The sequence below is a fragment of the Tupaia chinensis genome, unplaced genomic scaffold, assembly GCF_000334495.1.
Source record: "Tupaia chinensis unplaced genomic scaffold, TupChi_1.0 Scaffold000578_2, whole genome shotgun sequence".
In the NCBI taxonomy this organism is placed as follows: Eukaryota; Metazoa; Chordata; class Mammalia; order Scandentia; family Tupaiidae; genus Tupaia; species Tupaia belangeri.
Window position 1 is genome coordinate 153,290 of NW_006160094.1, and position 17,417 is coordinate 170,706.

General features: G+C 37.8%; 1 protein-coding gene across 7 annotated transcripts in view; it reads right to left on the minus strand.

The window, feature by feature from the left end:
- ZNF438 (zinc finger protein 438) overlaps positions 1–17,417 on the minus strand; it is a 216,790-nt gene that overhangs the window by 69,520 nt on the left and 129,853 nt on the right. For all 7 annotated transcript variants that reach the window (XR_003551017.1, XM_006158270.3, XM_027775614.1 and 4 more), the window contains one exon: positions 8,156–8,235. The gene's annotated coding sequence lies outside the window, so the exon portion shown is untranslated. The remainder of the gene's footprint in view (positions 1–8,155; positions 8,236–17,417) is intronic.

The window sequence follows — 17,417 nt, forward strand, 5'->3', positions numbered from 1 at the left end:
CTTTTAAAAAAAATAATCACATGTAACTTGTCAGACAGGATTATACTACTATATTCTTAATGTATATTATCACTGAAAAATTTATCTTACTAACATATTTTTATCCAGACTTCCTTATATTTCAAAAATCTTTTTAAAGTTAGTGCAGGATGGCAAGTATCTTTATGTATATATATACACATACAGAGTCAAATTTTTGTATCGATAATTAAGAGCAATCTTAATACTCTAGCAAATACCTATAGTTTTTGGCATGTCTAAATGCAATTAACAAGAGTTGAAGTAAGTCTATTTATTAATTAATTTTCCAGTTTCAATAGGATGTTAATCAACGTGGAAAGTCAGGTGGCATGGTGGTTAAGGTGCTGGACTCCCCCATGGCTGAGTGCAGTTAAAGTCCTGGACCTGGTGGCTTGTTTTCTCACTCCCCCCCGCCCCTCTCTCTGGTGAGTGCATGTGCCCTATAGCAAATTAAACAGTAATAATAATGAATAAAATAGAATAAATAATTCTTTAAAAAAAAAACAAATTTTCGGGACCAGCAGTTAGTGTAATGGCTATGTCGCTGGACTCCCACGTAGTCGACCGTGGTTCAAGTCCTGGACCCAGTGGCTTAAACTCATGCCGGGCACGTGTGCGTGTGTGCCCAAGATCCTGAGAGGAGAATGGAGAAGAAGGGATTGCGGTGTGGCCATCCCCTCTGGGGGGTGATTTCTCGCTTTCTATCTCTCTGTCTCTCTCTGTCTTTCATGGCGAGTGCACACGCCCTATAGCAAAAACCTCTCAAAAAAAACCCAAAAAAAACCCCAACAAATTTTCTGGCTATAGAGATTAGCTAATTAAAGTCACATGCTTTCCTATGCAAGTGTACATCTTTTTATCCAAACAGAATAATGTAAGAAGCATGAATACACTCATTTAATCAACATAACTAGTAATTCCACAAAGCAAGCATTAGAAAAATATCTTCTGTAAAGAATCAGCTGGTAAATATTTTCATTTTGTGTGCTCATACTCTCCGCTCCTCATCACAACTACTCCTTTCCACTGTCGCAACACAAAAACAGCAATAGATGATATCAATATTTACAAAGTTCCAGTAAAACTTTACCTAGGGATACTGAAAGTAAGCTTTATATTATTTCATGTGTCACAAAGTGTTATATATATATATATATATAATTATTTTAAACAGTAATCGAGAACTGTAAAAAGCATCTTAGCTTGCAAAGCTATATAAAACCAGGCCCAATGTAGCCTGTGAGCCATAGTTTGCTAACCTCTATCCTAACCCGACAGCTTAGTAGAACACTGTATATACCATGTTTCCTTGTAACCTTGTCCTTGATCCACCAAAAAGGCCTAACAATAATGAAAGTCACAACTACCAACAACCATAGCTCAATCTCTTCATTTTCAGATGGGAGTTGGAGGGTTATTTTATTGGTCTAACAATATCAGGAGCAACTACCATTTATTTTTTGAGATTACTATGTTCTAAACAGTGTCCTTAAGCATTTCAAGTATGGGCTAATTTATTTAATTTTCACCAAAGCCTTGGGATGGCTATTTTATGATCTCCATTTTATACATAAGAAAATTCAGGCACAGGGAAGTTGAGTGACTTATCTAGGCTCACACAGAGAGTAAATGTGGAACTGAAGTTTGAAGATAGGCATTAGGTTCTGTCCTCTACCCTCAAAAAAATTCCCCATTTTCTGCTTAAAATTCCCATTTTAAATTGATGAACAACTCTCAGAATAAGTACATATGAAAAACAAGGTATTATAGTTAGTGCTCTTCAATAATGAAAAATTCATCTTTAGATTGGGCCTATATTGACGATAACAAAAATAGGAAGTTCATTCCAATGGATGTAAGCTTCAGTATTCTCATAAACAAATTAGAAATGACAGTCTTGACTCCTTCCTGTGTGTGTTGGCTCATGAGAACAAAGGTTAGTGAAAATGTCCCAGGAGAAGGCTGCAAGACACAGGTCCCTATGATTTTCTCTAAATGATTCTTTGATTCTAATTTAATGTGCCTCAAGTTTTGCTATATACAAATGGCATTTATAGATGTATAATGTTTGTTCATTTCTGATATATTAGCAATAAAACACTAGTAGCCAGGGAGATGCCTTTATTATAAGAGTTCCAGTATAACTTAACTTAAATCCCAACCCATTTGTGCTCTATTTTCTTCATGGGCTCTTGACCTGTTAGTTTGACCTGTATACTAGTGTTCTAAATCCAAGTGGATGCAGATAACTGTTCAGGGTCATTTGAAAAATTTGGGGGGCATACATTAAAATCTCTTTCAATGAGTGTTAAATTGCCAAAATGATTTTTATAAGTTATAATAAAACATTATCACTTCTACATAACTGCAGAATAAAAATACCATTGAAAAACTTGACATTTTAGGACTTTGGCTGGGCATGGAAATAAGAAATTGCTAAAACTGAATTCATTCCAGATAGTCATTCCTCTTTGGAAGGCAGTTACTTGCCAGAAAATTATTTCAGATCTATTTTCATTACTTAATTGAAACGAGGAAACTGAAACGACAGATGATCGCTGCTGCACTGGGGTCATCAGCAAGGCCCCGTGCATCATAATGAGTTGCAGGATGTGGACAAGAGGGACTCTCAGAACTATGTTCACCTGGAAAATATTTAAAAGTGGCCTAACAGTCTCAACTTTGTTTTTTCCCAAAATGTTTACTATCAGTAAATGCATAATTCTAATTCTGCATTACATGTGCCTACCTTGATAAGAAAAAGCTACTTCTCAACAGAGAAAAAACATTCATCAACTTAATATTACTTCTTCAAAACAAGTCCATATACAAGGAAAATCTCTGGCTTAGGAAAGGACCTCCAACCCATTCACTTTCAAAAGTCCCATGTGGAAGAGCAATGCTTCACTCCTCTCTCTCATTTCCCCTATCTTGCTTTCACCAAATCACATCACTTTTATACCCTAAAATGCCCTCAGAAATGTCCATTTCTCATCTCCACTGCCACCTGGTCTCCCTTGCTTTCACTCTTGCTCCTTCTCTGAACAACACAGACACAGTGATGTTTTCAAAAGACAATGTAGAGGATGCCATCCAGACTGAAAACCCTCTGAAGCCATAACATATCAATGAACTTGTGCAGAGACTGGTCCAGCGCTGCCTCTTGGTCTCATCCTGTACCCTTTATCCCTTACTTTGTGTCCCAAGCACGCTAGTCTCCCTTCAGTCTCCTGAACATACTGTGGTTCTCTTGGCAGCCTCTTTATACAAGTTGGTCCTCCCTTTCTGTAATGCTTTTCTTCCCCCCTTTTTGTCTTGATAACTTGGTTTCATCCTTCAGACCTCAATGCAAAATCACCTCCTTAGAAGAACTGTGCCTGACCTAGTCTGTTTTAGATATCCCGAAGAGTCTCAGTGAATCCTGAATCCTGAATCTTTCCTTCATAGTACTTACCACAACTGCAATTTTACTTAGATAGTATCTAATGTCTCTAACAGACAAGCTCTAAAAATGCAGGGATCACATCCTTTGGTGTTCTTGAGGTATTCCAAGCATACGGCATAGAAACAGACCACCTAGAAGCTCAGTTAATATTTATATTTGTGATATAATTCAAATCTAATAAAACTCACTCTTTCAAAGTATCATACCTTGGAAAGAAAGAAATTTTGTACAGGGATAGGCTGGGCCATAGAGTAACTCAACATTTAACCTCTCAGAAACTGCCAGACTAACTGTCAAAGGTGGTTCGCATCCTGGACCCGGTGGCTTAAAACTCAGACTGTCAATGCTGGTTCGCATCCTGGACCCGGTGGCTTAAAAGTGAGACTGTCAAAGGTGGTTCGCATCCTGGACCAGGTGGCTTAAAACTCATGCCGGGCACGTGTGCCTGCGTACCCAAGATCCTGAGAAGAGAAGGGATTGCAGCATGGCCCCCAGGGGGTGATTTCTCGCGATCTCTCTGTCTGTCTGGCGAACACACGCGCCCTATAGCAAAAACCTCTCCAAAAAAAAAAAAGTTTTCTATTAAGATTCCCAGCAGTAAACAAGAGAGGTTTCCATTTCTACATATTCTTGTTAACACTAGTTTTCATGCATTTTTTTTTAATACAGTATGAAGTGGTCCCAAACTGTAGTTATTTCCTAGTGACTAATGATATTGAGTAACATTTTGTGTGCCAATAGGCAATTTGTCTACTGTCTTTGTAAAAATGCCTACCTGGGGGCCAGCAGATGGCATGGTGGTTAAGGGCACTGGACTCCCACATGGCTGACTGCAGTTCGAGTCCTGGACTTGGTGGCTTGCTTTCTCATTTTCTTTCTCTCTCTCTTTCACCCCACTCTCTGGTCAAACTAAAATAAATAAATAAAGTTAAATAAAATAATTCTTTAAAAAATTCTACTCAATTCCTTTACTCACTTCTCAGGTTACTTTTCTTTTTACTGTTGTAAGAGTTGTTTATATATTCTGGGTATAAGTCCCTTATCAAATATATGATTTGCAAAAATTTTCTTCCGTTCTGCAAGCTGTCTTTTCACGCTGGTGGCATCCTTTGGAGCATAAAATTTATTAATAGTGGTAATATCCAACTTATGTATTTTTCTTTTGTTGCTTATGCTTTGGTATCAATCCAACACCCCCCACCCCTCCACCCCCCATAAAAACACTGCCTAATCCAAGGTCATAAAGATTTTTTATATGCTGTGTGAGGTGAGGGTCCTCTTTCACTCTTATGGATATCCAGTTGCCTCAAGACCATTAGTTGAAAAGCTTACTCTTTCCTCAGTGAATTGTCTTGGTACCCTTGTTGAAAACTAGTGTATCATTAATAGAAGGGTTTATTTTGGGGTTCTTGATTCTATTGCATTGATCTCTGTCTATCCTTATACTGATACCTCCCTGTCTTACAGCTTTGTAGTTAGTGCTGAAATCAAGAAATGTGATTCTTTCAACTTTGTGTATATATATGAATTTATATATAAATTTTTGAATCAGCTTGTTAAATTCTATGTAAAATTAAGGCAGCTAGGATTTTCAGACACTACATTGACTCTGTAGGTGAGTTATGGGAATAGTGACATCTTAACAGTGTTAAGTCTTCCAAATCAGGGACATGAGATATCTTCCTATTTATTTAAGACTTTAATTTCTCACAAGAATTTTTCTTCTTGGGTTTTGGCATACACACATTCCATTTCTTCTGTTAAATTTACTGCTGAGTATTCTGAGTATTTATTTGACACTTTTGTAAATGTAATTATTTTCTTAATTTCATTTCTGGATCATTGTTAGTGCATATAAATACAACTGATATTTACACCGGTCTCCTATCTTTCAGCCTTGCTGAATTCATTTACAAGTTCTAACAAGTTATCACTATATTCCTTAATATTTTTTTTATATACAAGATCATGCCATCTACAAATAAGGAAAATCTTACTTATTTTAACAAATTATTTAATTTTATTTAATATTATTATTTAATTTGCTATAGGGCACATGCACTCAACAGAGACAGACAGAGAGAGAGAAGATAAGTAAGAAAGCAAGATGCCAGAAAGCAAGCTAGCATGTCAACCACCGCACAACCTGCTGGCCCTGGAAATCTAACTTCTTTCTTTGCCATCTGGCTGCCTTTTATTTCTTATTGTTGCCTAACCATACATATATTTTTTTTCTGGAGAGATTTTCACTATAGGGTACATGCGCTCGCCAGACAGAGAGAGAGAGACATAGAGACAGAAAGCGAGAAATCACCCCACTCCAGGGGGGATGGTCATGCCGCAATCCCTTCTCCTCCATTGTCCTCTCAGGATCTTGGGCACGCACGCACATGCACCCGGGGTGAGTTTTAAGCAACCGGGTCCGGGAAGCGAACCGCGGTCGACTATGTGGGAATCCAGTGACACAGCCATTATGCTAACTGCTGGTTCCCATGTTGCCTAACCATCTTGGCTAGAACTTCCAATACAAGGTTGAATAGAAATGGCAAGAGAACACATTCTTGTCTTGTTCCTGATATTTCTGTCTTCAGGAAAGATTTCAGTCTTTCATCATTAAATATCAGAATCCCTTTATCGAGGTAAGCAAGTTCCCTTTTGTTTCCAATTTGTTCAGCGTTTTTATGACAAAAACAACTTAGATTTCATTAAATGCTTTCTCTGCATCTATAAAAGATGGTCATGTGGCTTTTGCTCTTTATTAATGTGTTTATTACACTGATTTCACTTTCATATGTTGAACTTAACCCAGCGCTCCTGAGATATATCCCATTTGGTCTTTATTTATAGTATTTTTATGATATTAGATTTGATTTCCTAATATCATATTGAAGATTTATGCACCTATATTCATAAGGGTCATATAGTTTCTAGTTTCCTTGTGTTGTCTCTGATTTTATGATCAGGGTAATGAGTGCAGAAGCATTTTTTCCTCTTCTATTTTTTGGAAGAGTTTGTGAAAGACTGTTGTTAATTCTTCTTTAAAGTTGTGGTAGAAAATGCCGATGAAGCCATCTGGACTTGGATTATTTTGGTGCAGGGAGAACTTTTTTGTAATTATATTTCAGTCACTTGCTCTACGTTCAGATTTCTATTTCCTCTTCAGTCAGTTTTAGTTTTTGTCTTTTAGAAATTTATCTATTTCATCTAAGTCACCTAATATTTTCATATATAATTGTTCCTACTGCTTCTTTTAACCTTTTTACAATTTCTATAAGGTCACTAGTGATGTCCCCTTTTCATTAGGAGTGTTCTTTTTTTCCCTGAGCAGTCAAGCTAAACGTTCATTGGGTCTGTTCATCTTTTCAAAGAAGCAACTTTTGCTCTCATTGATTTTTCTTTGTTGTTTTTAAATTTTCTATTTTATTTACTTGCATTTTAATCTTTTTCTTTTTTCAAATTTGCTACAGAGCACGTGTGCTCTCCAGAGAGAGAGAGAGAGAGAGAGAGAGAGAGAGAGAGAGGAATTAAGAAAGCACTTCCCACAGGGAATGGCCAACCCATAATTTCTTCTTTTTCCTCTCAAGATTTTGGAATTGCACCCTCACATGCCCAGCACATTTTTCGAGCCACTCAGTCTGGGACTCGAACAGTAGTCAGTCATGTGGGAACTAGCTGCCTTAACTACCATACCACTGCCTCACTCACATTTTAAGTTTAATTTACTATTATTTTCTTAAGTTCTTAAGGTGGAAGGTTAACAATTTGAAATCTAACTTTTGAAAAATATACAGGAATTTAGAGTTATACATCTATCTCTGAACATTATTTTTTCCAGTTGCATTCCATGAATTTTAGTATGTAATGTTTTAGGTTAATTTATCTCAAAGCATTTTCTAATTTTCCTTGTGATTTCTTTTTTGACCCACTATTATTTAGGAGTATGTCATTCAACTACCACCTATTTGCACACCTCTCAAACTGCCCTCTGTTAACTTGTTTCTAATTGTATTCCATGGTGGTCAGAGAACACATTTTGTATCATTTCATTCCTTTTTTTAAATATGCATAGGAGCTTATGTTATTGCCTTGTCATCTGTCCTAGAGATGGTCCACGTGCACTTGTAAAGAATGTGTATTCCATTCTTTTTGAGTGTCCTGTTAGGCATAGTTAGTTTACAGAGTTGGATCTGGTATACTAAATAGGGGCTCACTTAAGTCCTCATAATGCAATTTAAAATCACCCTAGTGAGAAGAGTAAGATTCTCACAATAAGATTCTCACTTTGGATTTGCTCTTAAACACATCTGTTCTCAAGAACTCTAAGGAGAGTAAAGTAGAAAATGAATGTAGCTGTCCTATTTTTCCCGATTAATTTTATATCTCATGAGCATGTTTTAAATAAATTACTATAAAGCACTCTGCATATAAAAAATTTATATAACAGCACGGTGAAAATAAATAATGTCATATCAAACAACTAACATTGAAGTTTAGTCTAAGCACTTTCTGAAAGAAGCACTATATCACTTCATACAGCAGAAATAGATTTTATGATTAAGAAACTTTACTTATAAAGTATACTCTGGGAAACTATATCCATCGCAGAAGATTCTCAAAAATAGATAGCATGAGACAAATGTAGAGATTAAGATAACTACATCAATATGCAAAAAGTATCTAATAAAATACCTTTTACTCTTCTTGCATGTGGTTTGTGGTTATTTCTGTCAAAATGTCTACAGGATAAAATCCACCGATTTTCTTCACATCTAGAAAAAAAATTGGATTTTTTTTAAATTTTAAGAGAAAAATAAAAAATATTATTTGTATATCATTAAGGGTACATCTATATTTTTTTGAAAGATGATACAGCATTTGGGCTCTAAACAAAATCCATAAAAAATTTGCCTTATTCTACTGTATAAGTTTACCACTTTACTAAAGTAACCTCCAAATACATCAAACCTTTTTTTTTGAGAGGTTTTTGCTATAGGGCACGTGTGCTTGCCAGAAAGAGAAAGACAGAAGCGAGAAATCACTTCCCCCTGGGGGGATGGCCATACCACAGTCCCTTCTCCTCCATTCTCCTCTCAGGATTTTGGGCAGGCACGCACACACACCTGGCCTGAGTTTAAGCCACAGGTCTGGGACTCGAACCATGGTTGACTACATAGTCCAGCAACACAGTCATGACACAATCTGCTGGTCCCAAAACTAACTTAATAAAATGTACAGCTCCTAATTCTGGGCTGAGACTTTAAATTTCCAAAAATTACCACCCAAAATCCAAAAATAATATCTGAAGTGATAAATCTAAAAAAAAAAAAAAATCACCCACACCTTTTTCCTTTCCCTTTCCATGTCCTCATTTCTACTTACTCCTCATCTTCATCCTGAACAGCTGCCCTTATACCATATGTCCTCTTGTTAAAAGTTATAAAAGTGTTTTACTTTTTAATACTGTATAGTGAATCATTTTCAAACCTGTAAGAGATGGTGCTAATGATAGAAGGGCACTTCCATCCCATATTAATGGCACCACATGATCTAAGTCAGAACAAATTAAGTATGGCAAAGGTATTTTAGGAGCAGCTATGTCTTATGCAGTCATGGTAACCACCATGAAGCTCAGGCCTAAATCTAAAAATATGCTGTGAATCTGGTACCTCATCCTTTCTTCCAATTTTGATGACCATATCACAATATATCCACACAAATATGGAACATATAGGAATTCAAAGAGATTTTTGAACTATCATGGCAAGTAGATTTGTTCTTGCCAGTTTGCTCACCTAGATCTCCTTTCTCATTAGCTTCTGAGGAAGGAAGCTCTGAGGTCTAAGGACTACTTAAGATGCAAGGTCCTAGTATTCTCTACATTCTGCCTGTGTTTGGGACATGCTGGATATAGAGGACTTAAGACCTTCCTAGGGATCTAGAGTATTGTTGTCATAAGTGGAAGTGGGGAAGAAGACTCCACTGAGGCCACAGGCACAGAAAAGAGGAAAGACCATGTCTAAAGTGATCATGGACTGGAGGAAGCAACAGCCTCTGAGAGGAATAACATCAGAGTTAATGAACCCAAGAACTGATGGGTGCTTAGCAACAGAAAAGAGTATTGTGCTCTGGCAAATGCTTAAATTCCCGTAGTCCTTCAGTCGGTGTCCAGAAGACTCTGCTAATTATACTTTTCTCTACCCCCAGGGTAAGCCTCCTACTTCCATAGGTAGGCAGAGGCCAGGAGATAATTTCAGACAACTGTGGCATTTCCACACCTGATTAAGAGCTGGGGAAAAAAATATGTTCAGTATGATTCTCAGCAGGGGTTTGACAGCATAGAAAATGCAGATATAACCTTACAAACTAAGCAGGAAGGGGGACCAGCAGTTAGCATAATGGCTATGTCGCTGGACTCCCACATAGTCGAACACGGTTCAAGTCCTGTACCCGGTGGCTTAAACTCATGCCAAGCGCATGTGCATGCGTGCCCAAGACCCGGAGAGGAGAATGGAGAAGGGACTGCGGTGTGGCCATCCCCCCTGGGGGGTGATTTCTCATTTTCTATCTCTCTGTCTCTCTCTGTCTTTCTGGTGAGTGCACGTGCCCTATAGCAAAAACCTCTCCAAAGGAAAAAAAAACTAAGCAGAAAGGAACTTTGTTAGTACCAATACACTGTTCCCTTTGGAGAACCATTGGTTTAAATGGAATCTTTATTACACTGGCAAAAATACTTAGGTGTTTTTTTTTGTTTGTTTTTAAGTTTTTGTCATAGGGTGTGTATGTCTGTCAGAAAGGATAGACAGACAGATTCAGAGGAAGAGAAAGTGAGAAATCACCCATCAGGGGGGATGGCCATGCCATGATACTTCCTCCCCTCTCCTCTCAGGATTTTAGGTATGTATGCACACATGCCTGGCATGATTTTCAAGTCACCAGGTTTGAGACTCAAGGCAGTCGACCATAAGAGAGTACAACACCTTTACCACTATATCACCTGCTAGCCCCCATATATAATCCTTTTTACCTGAAGTATTACTGGGAAAAGAATGAAACTAAAATATTTTCTAGTACTTTTTTCAGACTTTTGTGTGAACATTATGTTGTTCCTAAGCCAACTGTTAGTAAGTCAAAAATTGAAGTCACTGAGGTCCATCTCTGCTGTACTGTACCTTCTGGGTCCAATGTCACAGCTGTGAAGTTCTCCCAACTAGACCACCCCCCAACACACACACACAGAGCCCAGTGCTAGCCAGGTGAGAATCCATCCAGGTAGGTCCTCTGCTGTCCTGTACCTTCTGGATGTAGTTTCACAGCTGGGAAGCTCTCCCAGCTAGGCTACCTGCCTCTGCCCTTCACCCGCAAACAAAGCCCAGTGTTAGCCAGCCAAAAGTGAATACACTGCTAATGACTAAAAATCAGAAAAGAGCCTCATAGATGAGAAAATCAAGTAATACATCATCTGCAAGGGACCACTCTAATTCATCTTCAAGTAGGGAAACATAAGAGGATTTTACCAAAATGTCAGAAAAAGCATTTAGAGCATTCATGGTAACAAAATTCTATGATATGCAAGAGAAAAGAGACATTGAGTTCCAAGAGATGAGGAAATCCTTCCACAATATGAAAGAAGAATTGGACACCATAAAATGAATCAAACGGAAATGTTAGATATGAAGGCTGTAAAACAGAAAATCAAAGCCTCCCTCAAAAATATTAAAAGCAGGTTAGACCACACAGAAGATCAAATCTTGGAAGTCGAAGACAAAACCAATGACCTAGAAAAAAATTATAAAAAATACTGAGAAAAACAGTAAAAAACCCTGAAGATATTATACAGGAAATACTAGATACCAAGAAAAACCCAAACATCTGAATAACTTGTATGCCAGAAGGTGAAAAAAACTAATAAGGATATTGATAATCTATTCTACAAAATTGTGGGAAAAAACTTCCTAAGTCTAGAGAGGCATTCAAATATCCAGACCCAAGAAATACAAAGAACCCCAAAGAGAATCAATCCAAGAAAATCCTCTCCATGCCACATCATAGCTAGATTGTCCAAAACCACAAAGACAAAATACTAAGATTGGCAAGAGAGAAACAACAAATCACTTACAAAGGCTATCCCATCAGGCTAACATCAGACCTCTCATCGGAAACAATGCAAGCAAGGAAGGAATGGGGAAATATATTCAAAGTGTTAAATGAAAAACAATTGCAACCAAGAATACTATACCCAGCAAAATTATCCTTCATATGGGAAAAGAAGATAAAAACATTCTCAGATAAACAAAGCCTGAAAGAATTTACCAGCTCCAGGCCAGCTCTTTAAAAAATTCTAAAAGGAGTACTATACCAAGAAAACTAAAGACAGACAGAAAGCAATTAGAGAACAAAAACAACTGAGCATATGGCCAGCTTAATGGCAGGGGCAAGTCTGGAAATATTGATAATAATGTTGAATATTAATGGATTAAATCCTCTGATCAAGAGACACAGACTGGCTGAATGGATTAAAAATCAGAACCCCTCCATTTGCTGCCTACAAGAAACCCATCTCATGGATAAAGACATACAAAGATTAAAAGTGAAGGGCTGGAAAAAGGTATTCAATGCAAATGGAAACCAAAAAAGAGTGGGAGTCGTTAAACAGATTTAGGACAAAATAGGCTTTAAGACAAAATAGGCTTTCTTGCTAGATCTAAAAGGAGAGAAAGACTGTAACACAATAATTGTTGGAAATCTCAACACCCCATTACTTTAGACAGGTCAACGAGACGAAAAAGAAGCAAAGAGATTCTGGATCTAAATGATTGCATAAATCAGATGGACTCGATAAACATTTATAGAACTTTCCACCAAAAAACCACAAAATATTCAGTTTTCTGAGCCCTACATGATACTTTCTCGAAGACTGACCACATGATAGGGCATAAAACCAGCCTTTACAGATTCAAAGGCATAGAAATTATATCCAGCATCTTCTCCGACCATGATGGAATTCATTTCATATTAATCTCAGGAAAAACTCTCGAAAATACACAAATACATGGAAACTAAATAACCTACTTCTGAATGACTTCATGATTACTGAAGAGATCAAGACTGAAATCAAAAGATTCAAGGAAACTAATGATCACGAGTGTACAAGTTTCCATAATCTATGGGACGCAGCAAAAGCAGTCATAAGAGGGAAGTTGATAGCAATTGGTGCACACAAGAAAAAAGATGGAAAGGTGGCAAAAGGACAATATAACATCATGTCTCAGGGAATTGGAAGATCAACAGAAAAATCCAAAAAACTCCAGGAGAAAAGAAATAATAAAGATTCAAGCAGAAATAAATGAAACAGCAAAAGAGCAAACTATACAGAAAATGAATGAAAGCAAAAATCTGGTTCTTTGAAAAAAGAAAAAAGGAAAACTGCAGACCTATATCTCTGATGAATATACATGCAAAAATTCTCAACCAGATACACTCTAACCGTATTCAACAGCATATAAAAAAGGTTATTCATCATGACCAGGTAGACTTTATTCCAGGGACGCAAAGGTGGTTCAACATATACAAATGTAATACACCATATTAACAGAAAGAAAGATAAAAAAACACATTATCATCTCAATTGATGCAGAAAAAGCATTTGACAAAATACAACATTCCTTAATGATTACGACTCTCAGGAAATTGGCATAGAGGATCATTTCTCAGCACAGTAAAAGCCATCTATGAAAAACCTATAGCTAACATTATACTGAATGGGGAAAAGCTGAAAAGTTTTCCATACTAAAAACAGGTACAAGACAAGGCTGCCCACTTCCTTTTTTTAAAAATTATTTTATTTAGCTTTAGCTATTATTTACTTCTTTTAATGTGACCACAGAGGGGAGAAAGAGAGAGAGAGAAAGAAAGTGAGAAGCAAGCTGCCAGGTCCAGGACTTGAACCACAATTGGCAATATGGTAGTCCAGCGCCCTTAACCATCACGCCACCTGCTGGAGCGCACTTTCTCCACTACTATTCAATATAGTACTGGAAGTTCTAGACAGTGCAATCAGAAAAGAGAAGGAAATAAAAGGGCATCCCAAAAGGGAAAGAAGAGCTGAAATTATCTGTTTGCAGATGACATGATTGTATACATAGAAGACCCAATAGTATCCACAAGAAAATTTCTTGAAGTAATAAATGCATACAGTAAAGTGGCAGGATACAAAATTAACTTAAAAAATCTATAGTGGGGCCAGCAGTTGGTGTAATGGTTATGTCGCTGGACTCCCATGTAGTTGACCGTGGTTCGAGTCCTGGACCCAGTGGCTTAAACTCACACTGGGCATATTTGTGTGCATGCTCATGATCCAGAGAGAATGAAGGAGAAGGGATTACAGCATGACCAACCCCCCTCTGGGGGGGGTGATTTCTCATTTTCTGTCTTTCTGTTTCTCTGTGTTTTTCTGGCGAGGACATGTGCCGTAGAGCACAAATCTCTCGAAACAAAACAAAACAAAACAAAAAAACTATAACATTTCTGTATACAAACAACAAACAGACAAAGACAGAACTGAATAAAGTAATCCCGTTTACCATAGCCAAAAGAAGTATAAGATATCTAGACATAAAACTAACCAAGGATGTCAAAGACCTCATAAGAAAAATTATGAAAACCTTAAAAAGTAAATCAAAAAGGACACAAAAAAGTGGAAGGATATCCCATGTTCCTGGATTGGCAGAATTAATATAACCAAAATGCCAATCCTACCCAAATCAGTCTACATGTTTAATGCAATCACTATAAAATTACAAAAGACATTTTTAAAAAAATTTATTATTATTATTTTTAGAGATTTTTGCTATAGGGCGTGAGCACTCACCAGAAAAACAGAGAGAGACAGAGAGATAGTAAGTGAGAAATCACCCCCCAGAAGGGATGGCCATACCACAATCCCTTCTCCTTCATTCTCCTCTCAAGATCTTGGGCACGCACGCACATATACCTGGCGTGGTCCAGGACTCGAACCGCGGTTGACTACCTGGGAGTTCAGTGACATAGCTATTATGCTAACTGCTGTCCCCAAGAGACATTCTTTACAGAGCTAGAAAAGACAATCATAGAATTTGTCTGAAATCATAAAAGATCCCATATTGCCAAAGCCATCCTGCCAAGAAGAGTGGAGTGGGTGGGATCTCATTTCCTGATCCCCAAATATATTACAAAGCCATGATAATCAAAACAGCATGGTATTGGCACAAAAACAGACATGAAAATCAACTGAACAGAGTAGAAACCCCAGAAATAAACCCCCAAACATACACCCAACTGATCTCTGACAAAGGGTACCAGTCAATCCAGTGGGGAAATAAAATCCTCTTTAGCAAATGGTGCTAGAAAAACTGGGTATCCACCTGCAGAAAAATGAATCTGAACTCCTATCTTTCATCATAAACAAAAATAACTCAAAATGGACCAAACATCTAAACCTAAAACTGCAAACTATAAAACTACTGGTGGAAAACACTGGGGAAACTCTGGAAGACATTGGGGTAGGCAAAGACTTCTTAAGCAAGACACTCAAAGCACAGGCATTAATCTCCAATATAGACAGGTGAGATTACATCAGATTAAGAAGTTTCTACACAGCAAAGGACACAGTAAATAGTGTGAATCAACAACCCTTGGAATGAGAGAGAATTTTTGTTCACTATGCCTCAGATAAGGGACTGATAACCAGAATACACAGAGAACTCAAGAGGCTTACCTGGAAGAAAATGATTAACCCAATAAAAAGATGGGAAAATGAGCTGAATAAACAACTCTCTATGGAAGACACAGGAACAGCCAAAAAGCATATGAATAAATGCTCAAGCGACCAGTAGTTAGCATAATGGCTATGTCACTGGACTCCCATGTAGCTGACCATGGTTTGAGTCACAGATCCAGTGGCTTAAACTCATGCTGGGTGTGTGTGCGTGCGTGCCCAAGATCCCGAGAGGCGAATGGAGGAGAAGGGATTATGGCATGGCCATCCCCCCAGTGGGTGATTTCTCACTTTCTGTCTCTCTGCCTCTCTCTGTCTTTCTGGCGAGTGCACACGCCCTATAGCAAAAACCTATAGAAAAAACAAACAAACAAAAAAACCTCAACACCCCTCACCATAAGGGAGATGCAGATCAAAACCACAATGAGATGCCACCTAACCCTAGTCAGAATGGCAAAAAATTAAAAAAAAAAGAAAAGGTCCAGCCACTGTGGAGAACAATATCAAGGCTCCTCAAAACCTTCAAATAATCGAGCAACTCCACTCCTGCGTACCTACCTAAACGACTGGAGAACACTCAGTTGGAAAACCACTTGCACAACTATATTTATTGCAACACTATTCATGATTGCTAAGACATGGAACCAACCCAAATGTCCAGAAATGGATGAATGGATTTGAAGTGTGGCACATATTATTATTATTATATGTGAATATTATTCAACCATAAAAACAACAAGGCCCTGGAATTTGATAGAAAGTGGGTAAATATGGAAAATCTGTTGGTGAGTGAAGCAAGTCAGGCTATGAAAAAGAGACACTGTATGTTTCCACTTAACATATACAAACTGTCCACATTCTATGGTAGAGACTGAAAGATTGGAAGACATAAAAATATTAAAAATTGTATGGACACTTAGAGAGAAAGTGGAAGGAGAGTGTGGGAGAAGAAGAGTGTAGGAATGGAAATTAGGAGAAAAAAAAGGAGAGAGAAAATATTTATAGGACACAGACAGTTTTTTTTTCTTTTTTTTTTTCTTTTTTTTAGAGGTTTTGCTATAGGGCGTGTGCGCTCCCCCAGTCAGACAGAGAGAGACAGAGAGACAGAAAGTGAGAAATTACCCACTGGGGTATGGCCACACCGCAATCCCTTCTCCTCCATTCTCCTCTTGGGATCTTGGGCATGCACGCACACGTGCCCGGTGTGAGTTTAAGCCACTGGGTCCGGGACTCGAACTACGGTCGACTATGTGGGAGTCCAGCGACATAGCCATTACGCTAACTGCTGGTCCCAGACATAGTTTGTTATCTGTTAATGAGAACATGTATAGTATTCTCAACTGGACTGAGATGTGTATCATGCTGGGTGAAATCTCTTTACAATCTAAATAATGTATAGCAATTGAATGTATAACAACAACAATGAGAAAAAAATTAAAAACTCAAAGTGACCATACTGCCCCAAATTATTTTTGGAAACAAGAGCCAGGCTCCTTGATGACTAATGCAAAACCTTTTTCTCTTAACTCCCCAAACCTCCAGTACCACACCTCTCTTCACTTTCTCTACTTTATCAGATAGAAATTCACTGCCTTCTTAGTATCACCTACAACCTACCTACAGGGGGCTGACTCCCTCTTCTTCCCGAAACCAGGCCCTCTGACTATGCCATGGATTGCATTCTTTCTTGTTTTCCAACAAAATGAAAATGATTATTCTTTCTCTTGTTTATTATATTCAACCTCTTCTTTCTAAGCAGATATGTTGCACTGGCTTTTAAACAAACACAAGTCTCTTCGATTAAAACAACAATAACAAACAAGACCATGTAGCCTCATTTAGTCCTCCAGCTATAGTGCACAAGCCTACCCAGATATTTTATTTCAAATAAATTTCACTACAGAGCTGTCTAAATATTCTTCATTTCCTCATCTAGTCTCTCTCTCTCCATATGGTCTTGACCCCTACCACACCATTCCTTCAAGAGTACTTCTGCCAAAGTCATCCACTGATACTATTCAGTCAGCATCTTACCTGACATCTTAGCAACCAAACAACTCATTGATTATCTCCTTCATAACATGGTCTTTTCTCTTAGCTCATGTGAACTAGAAGTCCTGGGTGTTTCCTTCTGTATTTTTGGCCATCCTTGGACTTTGAAAACTGGAGTATCTTGAATCTTAAGATAAGTATCCTGTC